The 11,001-nt window shown below is 35.3% G+C and overlaps 1 protein-coding gene and 1 pseudogene across 1 annotated transcript in view; one reads left to right on the top strand and one right to left on the bottom strand.

The window, feature by feature from the left end:
- The window catches only part of LOC107696284 (poly [ADP-ribose] polymerase 6-like), a 9,603-nt pseudogene extending 4,705 nt beyond the window's left edge, over positions 1 to 4,898 (bottom strand).
- A 5,371-nt stretch (positions 4,899 to 10,269) lies between these two features.
- The window catches only part of LOC107696282 (pyruvate kinase PKM-like), a 16,738-nt gene continuing 16,006 nt past the window's right edge, over positions 10,270 to 11,001 (top strand). The window contains exon 1 of the mRNA XM_016496567.1: positions 10,270 to 10,358. The gene's annotated coding sequence lies outside the window, so the exon portion shown is untranslated. The remainder of the gene's footprint in view (positions 10,359 to 11,001) is intronic.

Genomic DNA, 11,001 nt, shown 5'->3' with positions numbered 1-11,001 from the left:
ATACCAAAAGATCATAACTAGACAATATAAGTCTCTGGTATATCTTCATTTAGTTAAATAAACGTGTGCGTGATACCTCAGCTCCAGTAGCTACATCTTCTGCAGCTCCTGACATGACACCCAGAGTGTTGAAGGAGAACACGCACAGTTCTCTCGTACAAACGGCAGGCTGAACGATACACATACACAAAAGAAACTGAGATGATAGTTTTATGGATTTACTGGTGTATTTTAATGGAGTTTTCCAAGAATTTGTTGTACCTTGAGCATAGAGCCATTCTGAAAGACATGCTGTTCATCACATACCACACAATAATCGTTCAGAGTGGGGACGAAAAATGGAAAATTAGGAAAGTTGTAATATGGATAAAAGGAAGGAGAAAGACAGAGGGAGAGATTCATAGTAATATGGAAACTAAACGGATGTAAGAAAGAAACAGTCAATCACAATCCAGTATGCAAATAAATGCAAGAAAGAAGCAGTTCATTATGCAAATATTAGAAGTGTTTCACACTTTAAACTCCACTGAGGATTACCTGTACGAGGAAGCCGTACTCCAGGGTTGGGATGCTCTTGCAGTGAATGAGAGCTTGTGAGGAGAAAAAGAGCTGAATGAGCTGTCTGGTGGTGATGTGCACGGTGGATCTTGAACCTGGGACGGCCACACTCTGTTGAAGCAATCATATCAGACATAAACTGCTTAATACATTAAACATATTAAACAGCACAACTGTTTTCAACATTGATAACAATAAGAAATGCATCTTAAGCAGCAAATCAGCACTTTAGAATGATTTCTGAAGGATCATGTGACATTCAAGACTGTGGAGTAATGATGCTGAAATTTCAGCTTTGCATCACAGGAATAAATTACATTTTAAAATATATTCAAATAGAAAACAGTTATTTTAAATTGCAATAATATTTCACAATATTACTGTGTTTTTGATCAAATAAATGCAGCCTTAATGAACATAAAAGACTTATTTTAAAAACATCACAAAGTGTTACCGACCACATACGTCTAAATAATACATACAGATGTCATTATAATATATAGGCATGTTCAAACGCACTTGTCCAATTGGACTAGAGGTGTGCAGTTCTCCTTTGGTGCAGGACATGGAGCGGCTCATCAAGCGGGTCACTCTCAACTCCTGTCCAGCTGGCCTTGTCTTCACCCCAGGGCCCTGAATCAGAGGAACACTGGAGCACCTGAGGAACAAAAATATGTAATTTGTTTATTTTTTGAAAATGATTTAATATCTAAAGTTCAGCTCTTATTATTTTAAAGCAGCACTATGTAACTTTTTCTGTGTTCAAAATGTGCAAAATGTATATAATGAGCGAGTACATCATGAATTCATCTTCCAAACCGCGTTTTTGTCTTATTCCGAATCACTACGGTACACTTATAATAAGCACTTATATTCTATTTGGACTATTGTATCCTGGTCGGGTTGTCACCGCTGCGGAGTAACACATATCTGCGTGAATCGCCATAGACATAAACTTAGAGAAGTAGCTCCGGTTGGAATGTTCTTCCGCGGGATGTGTGCAGTTCAGTTTATTAACCGCTAGAGCGCCAAAAGTTACATATAGTGCTGCTTTAAATAATGAATATTATTATTAGCACATCTGGCACATTTACTCTCTAGAGTGTTTTGAATTTTACTTGGTTATCGGTGAGAAGATGCTAAGTCCAGCTCTGAACTTCTTGATGGTTCCTCCAGCCTTAAACCAGCTGTGTCTCTTCCTCTGTTGGGCATTCAGGAACTCATTGCTTAGATGTTTCCATTGATTAGAAATAAACGTGCTGAGAATTCTGGGAGAAGTCATCAATATTTGTTTTGTAATCATTACTGAGGCATATGTAGTATGTCACGCTGCACAAAACAGAATAGAACAGAAAGACCGCTTACCTTTTAAGCTGAACCCCAAGGCAGAAACCATCTTTACAAGTTGGCTGGAACACCTCTACAGTGGGTTCTGAAAGAGGTTGAGATGCTGTCAGTTGAGTCACTTCCTGTCTTTTGTAACTGAAATAGTCATTTACTACTCACCTGGTCCATCTAGATACTGGGACAGTGAGAAACGAAGGCGTAAAATGATTGTCTCTGTTCTCGTGACCTTCCATGCTGACGCCACCTCCTCCTGCACAATGCAAACATATGTGAACTACGTAAATATGCATATCTGCTTTTTTTTCAGTGGCAGATAGAATCTAGCTTAAAATATGACAGTATCTGTAGATCTCTTACATCCAGGAAGCTGACATTAATGTGTAGATCAATATCAACATTATCAATGGTCTCATACTCCCTGAAATATAGAGAGCAGACAAAAGGTCCACAGTTAGAGGAGGTTTTTGGGACAAAGACTTCCCAATGAAGATAACTCAGTGTGTAATAATGCAATAAAATAATCATTATATGAGCAATGAACTCAACAAATTACATAAATCTTATATGCAAGCTCAACTGTTCACATATTAGCATTTCATGGGGCTTGTAGAAGCTTTGTGGGTTTAAATATACCTGACAGAAATGGCACTTTCAGAATAGATGTCCCTGACTGCACCAACATTGATGTCCAGCTGTGGATGGCGACTCAGGTCAGTGGCATAGTGACCCTGCAAAGGAACAGAAAGAGTCATCTTCAATTCATGGTACATTTCATGTCCATTGATGACAATCATATTTTTTCCTTTGTGTTTAATTCACTTAGTGTAAGCATATTATAATCTCACACAAATATTTTGTGCATCCCGTTTTTCAATTTGCTTAAAATAGTCTTGATGTCCCAGTTTTTGCAGTGTCTGTTTTTGAAGCGAGTCTTGAGTTCTATATAAAACTGTATCTATATTAAATTGATTTCTAAACTATTACTTCAGTAAGTTTTTAGACTGCTTTTAAGTTTAATTATTTACAAAATATATTATTTTTCTCATGTCAGCAAACACTGTCAAATAAGTTACTGAACCAGCATAATTTTTGTATTATTGATATATGATATGTGTAGTGTTTTTTTGTCATTACTATTAAGTATTTATTTAGTTTTAGTTTGCAATATTGTTATGATTTCAGTTGAAATATATTTTCAAATTTGAGGTTAACCTGATCAAGAATATAATATGTGGTTGATCAGATAAGGCCTGCCATTAAAATGATCAAAATGGTGAAACTGTCAACTATGTTCCCTGTCAGCTAAGTTAAACTAAGGTAATTCTTGGATAATAAAGTAATCCTGTCTCTTCTTTGTTTACTGATGATAATGAATTGTTTGCCATATATTTTTTTGCCATGAATGTTTTTTAACCGAGAAAGCACCATTTTAGAAGCTCAGCCAAGTGAAATTAATATCCCGAATGATTAGTTCATTTGTTATTCATTAAAAGAAGACAGATACTCTACGTTTTGGCAAGAAATCTGAAGTAAGTTCAGGTAATCTGAAAAACTGGAGCCATCTGCTGCTCCTCATACTAGGGAGCCGCACATAAACCTACACTAATCCCACAATGCACTTTAGTAACACCAATGTATTCTACAATCAGCCGCTGTGGTATGTAGATACACAAAATAAAAAGCTATTAGATAAAATACACCTAGATAGACAGATAAAATACAAGAATGAATAAACGATTTGTTTGCTAATTTAGCAAATTAGCTTAAGGCTTAGCATGTGTTTCCAGTAGATTGCTGGGTAATATGCTAACCTGGGCACCGTAGAAGAAATCCTCACAATCGCTGTTGCCATCCGAGTCCTCATCGCTCCAGAATTGCTCACCGATGCTCTGAAAAAGTTATCACAGGTCAATCACAGCTAATTTCCCCTGTGATGCGCTAATTCATTACCCAACCTCCATTCATTAGACACTGAATAGCCCTTATCAGTCAGTCTGTAATCTACTCAACAGGTTACTGTGTCAGTAGGGCAGCCTACATCTTAGATCATCAGCTTGGACTGGCTATATTGTCCGTCAAGGCACCTTATTTGCTTGCAGTGCATTGGATAATGGTTAGCATGTGTGATTTTCATACCATGCTGTTCATAGATGCTGCTCTGGTGAGTTTCCTCTGCCACATTCATCCATTCCAGCTAAGTGTAGTTTGGCTAGGCTGGTTTGGGAAGTCAACACAGGTTGAACAAAGCCGACGGAAGGGCTGCGCTCATTTTCTGGGGTCCATTAAAGCAAAGTCATCTCCATGGCAACCTGCAACAACACAATGCAAGAGTGGCAATTCATTAAATGTCCATTTAGAGTTCATTTGTGTCAGCACATATTGACTCCCCATGTGGCGCACATTACAAAACACTTAAAATGCGCTTAAAATTGCTGCATGTATGTACTTGATGTGGTGAATTAAATTTGATTTTAAGTACAGATATTTTTTTTATATTTTTATATTCAATACAGTATTTTTATATACAGATTTAAATGTAATTATTAAATGTGGACATTATCTGTTCTTTACAGATGTCATTTGTCCTGTAATTATCCTGTACACCTGTTGGATTCTCTGATAATTTCTTTAAACAATAAATGAACAAAAATATGAACTGAATAAAACATAATATGAGCATAAGAATCCATAAAATATTAAACTAATTCAATTACATTTGTGTTAGTTCTGCACTATAATAGAAAATTCCAGTCTTACCTCTTGAAGACAAGGCAGATGCTTTGAACGAGGTCTGTATGTCATAACCTTAACAAAACATCCCAAAATGCCCCACACCAGGAAGCATGTATATATATATATATCCCTGTTTCTCGTCTGGCTCCTCTCACGGGTTGCTTTTGTCGCTGTCTCCACTGTCTGCTTTCTCCCTGACAACACACGACAGCTCGGGCATGCTCAGTGCGTGCCGTTGGGGTCATGAGACCGGCAGCTGACAGCCAGTGTGCTAGAAGCAGGAGGGGAGGAGGGGGCGAGCAGAAAAGACATGCCTGGTAGATCATGGAACAGAAGATCAAATGCAACCCCCTGCGTGTCCATGACGTGATATTTACATCTCTTAATGCATTCTGTGTTATACATCGCCTGACTCTGTGTGTGTGTCATTCATTTAATAAAGGGTGGATCTGTTGTTCTCTTCTGTTGTGTTGAGTTGTTTTCTATTCTATATTCTATTCTAATTGGCTCTATTTGTCTGTGCAGTCAGTGTTGTGTTCTATTTTATTATGTTTTTTCAATTTATGGTGTGTTCTATTCTATTCTATTGTGGTGAGTTGAATTCCATTCTTGTCTGTTTTTTTCTTTTGATTTATGTTGAGTTCTATTCTATTGTTTTTCTAATTGGCTCTATTTGTCTGTGCAGTGTTGTGTTCTATTTTATTATGTTTTTTCAATTTATGGTGTGTTCTATTCTATTCTATTGTGGTGAGTTGAATTCCATTCTTGTCTGTTTTTTTCTTTTGATTTATGTTGAGTTCTATTCTATTGTTTTTTTCAACAGTGTTCTTTTATGGTGTGTTAAGTTCCATTCTGTTGTGTTCTAGTCTATTGTGTTGAGTTTTGTTTTCTATTCTACATTCTATTCTAATTAATGTTATTTATCTTTGCAGTGTTGTTTTATTAAATTCAGTAATTTTTTGCTGTGCTCTATTCTATTCTATTGGGGTGAGTTGAATTCCATTGTGTTCTCATCGATTTTGTTTTTCTGTTTCATGCTGAGTTCTAATCTACTGTTATATTCAATTTCTGTCCTTTTATGGTATGTTAAGTTCTATTCTGTTGTATTATAGCATGTTGTGTTGAGTTGTGTTTTATTATATGCTATTCTTTTGTTTTGAGTTGATAAAAAAAAAAAAAAAAAATCTATTATTTTATTCTATTCTTTATGGAGTGCTAAGTTCTATTTTATTGAATTGAGTTCCATTCAGTTTGATTTTGTACTTTTATTGTGTTGATTTCGATTCTATTGTGTTGTTAAATTCTATCTTATCCTATTCTGCTGCGTTGTGTGGTGTTCTGTTCTTCTGTGGTGTGTTAACTTCTATTCAATTGTGTTGTGTTGAGTTGAATTTATTATTTTTTGTTCTTTTGTGTTGAGTTTAATTCCATTGTGTGTTCTGTTCTGTTCTATTCTGTTCTTCTACGGGGTGTTGAGTTTGGTTTTATTCTGTTGTGCTCCATTCTATTTTGAGTTGTTTTATTGTATTTTGTTCTTTTGTGGTGAGCTGAATTTTATTCTGTGTTCTATTCTATTCTGTTCTTTTGTGGTGTGCTGAGTTCTATTTTATTCTGTTGTGTTTTGTTCTGTTATTTTATGCTCTTTTTTATATTATTGTTGTATTATATCCTATTTGGATCTGTTGAGTTGTGTTCTGTTCATTTTTTCTATTATGTTGTGATTTGTGTTTTGTTCTATTGTATTCTGTTCAATCCTATTTTGTTATATATGGCAAATCACTGGGCATTGGTGTTACACTTAAAATAAATTTGCTGTCAAAATGAATTATGAAGCATAGACAAGCATTACATCTTACAGTAACAATGTTTGGTAGATTATAAAGATTATAAAATATTCAGATGAATTGTCCTGATGGGCCTCAGTCCTCAACAAAAACATCCTGTTTCAGGTATGTTAAGCTTTCAGCAAAGTCATTTTCATAATTTACCCTTTTAACAAGAACTTTGAGTGGATAAAAATAGGTTGCTTTGTGACAGTAACTCATCATTTAGTCATTCCAGTGGGTGGGGAACAACACAGGACATATGAAAGAGATGGATGGCGGTGCAGACCGTGTGAGAGATGAAGTGTGGCCCATATAACTGTCAGAAAAGGTACAGAGCAAAGGAGATCATGAACACACAATAACTTAGCCTCCCGACAGCCCGAACCGTCCCATTTGTATCATGTTCACATAACACTAAGGGTGTTTTCCTTTGATATACATCTTTACAATACAGATAGTACCAAAATAACTGCTTTTACAATATTCAAGTTATGCCATTTGTGTGATCTCACACACAATATCCTGACCTTAATCTGTAATTATCCTGGTCTCAGGCACCTGGTAATGTTGGTCCTAGACTAATGCAGGTACTGCAGATGTAGCACTAGCACCCACCCAAAAACTGCATAAAGTCTGTGTACATTACGGACTGTCAATTGATTTAATATTTTATGCAATGCAATGACATTTATACGTATGGCTTAAGTGCCCAAATATTTTTTAAGCCAGTTTATGTGAATATTTATGTTGTGCATATGGATTTTATTATCTTGAATACTTTTTATGCAAATTTTAACCAATATGTTTGATTTTCATTCTATTACATAATTGCAAAAGGGATTAAGAAGCAGTAATAGTAGTCAAATCCTAAAATCATTCCAGAAAAATACATTTAAATAATACAATGTTTTAGTAAATAATTACATAACTATTAAATAATTAAATAAATACATAAATAATTAAATAATTTATAAAATAATTAAATAAAATTAATACTCATGAGCCATTTGTCTCATATCAGTTCTTAGTGGGATGTATAAAATGGCACATTTGTGTCTGCATATGCACCAGAGACAGCTGAACCTCAATTAAAAGCAAATGGATCTAAATTTAGCACAACAAACCTTATCTCCCAATGTCTGGAGATACAAAAGACGAGAGGATGTGTCAAACAGAGTATAGGGAAAATAACTACAGTACAGACCATTTCACAAGCTGGCTGCTGCAGATGTAGATTGAAAGTAGGGTGTGCCTTGAGCACAGGATGTTTAAATATAACCTCTGCATATAGACTGGATACACTTTCAGACACAAGCTGTCCATGGAGTTAGCCCGATGTTTTCAGCATTGTCTATTGTCCACTAGAGGGAGATAGTGGTTGTCTTACTCCTAGATACATCAACAAAAGAGGGAAAAGAGTGTAATATGTGAGGGCTTTTTTTGGGGTGCTTCTCAATACTCAAATGGATGCTTCCTTGTTTCCTTACTCCTCCGTCCTCCAGCCCGTGAAACCGATCGAACTCAGCCATCTTGAAGGGCATCTCAGTTCTCTAATTTCACTGTGTGGAGGCAAGGAAGGAGGAGTGAGGAAGTCATGAGCGAGGGTACACAGGTGTATCCTGTATTATTAATTTTCTGTATCAATCCATTAATGCCCCTCGCTTTCATTTTTTTTTTTTTTAGAATGTACTTTTATAGTTTTCTTTTCATATTAATTTACCACACTATACATTTTTCAGGTCCCAACCATAGCAGACAACAACAACAATATTATTGTAATTAATAATCATTTAATAATTAGTAATTGCATTTAATTTAATTTAATAATATAAATATTTAACATTTTTAAAGTGAAAAGGGTGAAAACAAATCATACGGTACCAGAGGACAGAAATGGAGTTACAGCCTCCCTAGAAGGGAAATCAAGAAGACAGACAATGAAGAAACATCATGACTTGCATAGCAACCAACATTTTTCATTCAACATTTAAAATATGATAGCTAGCGGGCGGAACTGTACAGCCTAATGTTAGACAGGAAGCTATGCATTTTTAAAGGTCACCCATACTGTTACCCATCAATTAACATGTCTGCAACACGAGAAATTACTTTCTAGTTTGCACACTGAAGGGTAAATATGTGTAGTGAATTTAATGACAGACTAATTATGACAAACCTTATTTGGATGTATATGCAAAGCGTCAGATGATCTGACCTTTCCTAGTCTGTGGAAGTGGCATACAGAATAGGCAACAAATCAAACAAGCAGCACTTCTATCATGGGCATCAAAGTTTCAGCTGTAGGCCTTGAGCTATTATTAGTTCTCCAGATGCCTGTAATGGCTGGTATTTATGAAATGACATGAAGGAGTGGTGAGAGTGTTGGGGAAAGTCATATGTACGCCTACTGTTCTCTAAGTAAACAGTGCGGAGTGAAATAGAATCATACAACATTTTAAATAGCAATACAAATCAAATGGAATGGTAAGTTAAAATATTACAATATGGAAATCTGTTTTTTGTTCATTAAATCCCAAAATGAAACGATCACACTCAGTCCTTCATTCGACGGTATCAAGTTCCCATTAATCTGCAGGTGGTTTCTGATTGGCTGAGGTTAAAAACATTCGCGCCAAGTGAAATAGTCCCCAATATATATCATAAACATATCAATATCGTAGTATTAATATTAGGGGTGTAACGGTACACAAACATGACGGATCGGTACGTACCTCGGTTTTGACATCACGGTTTGGTACGGTTTCGGTACAGCAGGGGGAAAACTAAACATAAAATTGCTTTTTTTAATATTAAACAGTGGTTTACTGAACAAATAGCTCTTTCTTTAAATACATTTAATTACAATTACAATTTTCTTAGGGATAAAAATCTACATTATTTACCATAAGTTTACAGACAACAGAGCCCAAACTTAAATTTAATTACCATTTATTTTTTATATAATATTTATTTATATACATTCATTTTTATATAATAATATATTATATTAAAATAATATTTGTTTTTATATAATAATCAACACTCAAATTAAAAAAATGGTATGCAAACGTAGTTTTTAAATTAACTTCTAAATTATATAATTGCTATTTGTTGTTGAAATATAATCATTTACACAGTGGCTGTCATAACTTGTTTCATAACAGATTTATTTAAACATTAAATAATGAAGACATCACTAACAGGTAAAGTATAATATAATGAGTATAGTCTAATATTTCGCGAAATGCTCTTCTTTACTCCTTTCTCTAGCGCACTAAGGAGCTGTGGACACTGATAACTTGCCTGAGGTAAATGAAATGCTACGTGACATTTTGTTTTATTGACGTCTTTCCGCGGCTGAAACACGGATTGATTGATTACATGAGGCGTTGGATGTTCATTCATAACTTATTTCGCCAAACTAGAAAAGAGGAAGGGATGATCGCGCTGCCGTTTGAACTGAGGCGGTTATATGTCGCGCCACATCAAAGAGCGTCAAAACGGCAGTTATTGTTTGAGTTTGCTGAAAAAAAATGGACATCACTTGAAAGATGAGACTTTGTTTCTTATCAATTATATAAAATATATAATTTGGAAGTTTTCAATGAAGTTCCACTCGTTCAGTGGTTAAAACAACCCTGTAATTGTTCGGTACACATGCGTACCGAGCCGAAAGACCCTTACCGAAAAATTTCGGTACGAATACGTGTACCGTTACACCCCTAATTAATATTATTAATGTAATAATATGCACTCAATTAAAATTTTTTAACTGTACAGACCCTGAGGAACACGCTTGGCTGTGGGAAGTAGTGCCGGTCAGTTCAGACTGGATAAGTTCAGACAGTGGCGGTGGAAGAGATCAGAGGTTCCCGCAGGCGTTCAGCTTCTGAGGTAAGTTAGGAGGCAGTGAACTCGACAGATCATTTAAACAGGGCAGATCAAAATACATACCTATTCCGAACTGAAAGCAGGCTTTAGATGTTTGGAGACTTTTTTTGCTGCTAAAATAAACGGATATTTGGACCATTCCTTAAATATGATTAGAAATATTTAAAAAAATTATCCACGTAATTACAAAGTTACCATGCCATTTTCTGTCGAAAATTGGAGCTTAAAGTTATTAGTAATGTATGCATTTAGTTCATTAACTAAAATCAGTTTAGTTAAAACAGCATGTTTATTGACTTCAGCATGATATTTCTTCTTATTATATGTATACACTATATTTTATTACTTTGACAAGTTGTCTTTTTACCCTGAGATCACAGTTTGCTGGAATGTGTGTGTGTGATGTGTGTAAGAGTGTGTGCGGTCATGCATTTTAACACACTCTTCCTTTCTGGCTCAGGCAGTGCTGCCAGTAATTCACTCTTGTGAGCCATGTGAAACCATATGATAGCTTTGTGCAAGGATCAGAATGAAATTTAAAGGGGTCATATGACGTTGCTAAAAAGAACATTATTTTGTGTATTTGGTGTAATGAAATGTGTTTATGCGGTTTAAGGTTAAAAAAACACATTATTTTCCACATACT

The sequence above is a fragment of the Sinocyclocheilus anshuiensis genome, unplaced genomic scaffold (genome assembly GCF_001515605.1).
Source record: "Sinocyclocheilus anshuiensis isolate Anshui unplaced genomic scaffold, SAMN03320099.WGS_v1.1 scaffold778, whole genome shotgun sequence".
Lineage (NCBI taxonomy): Eukaryota > Metazoa > Chordata > Actinopteri > Cypriniformes > Cyprinidae > Sinocyclocheilus > Sinocyclocheilus anshuiensis.
Note: the sequence above shows the minus strand (reverse complement) of the source record. Positions and strands in the feature narration are given on the sequence as shown.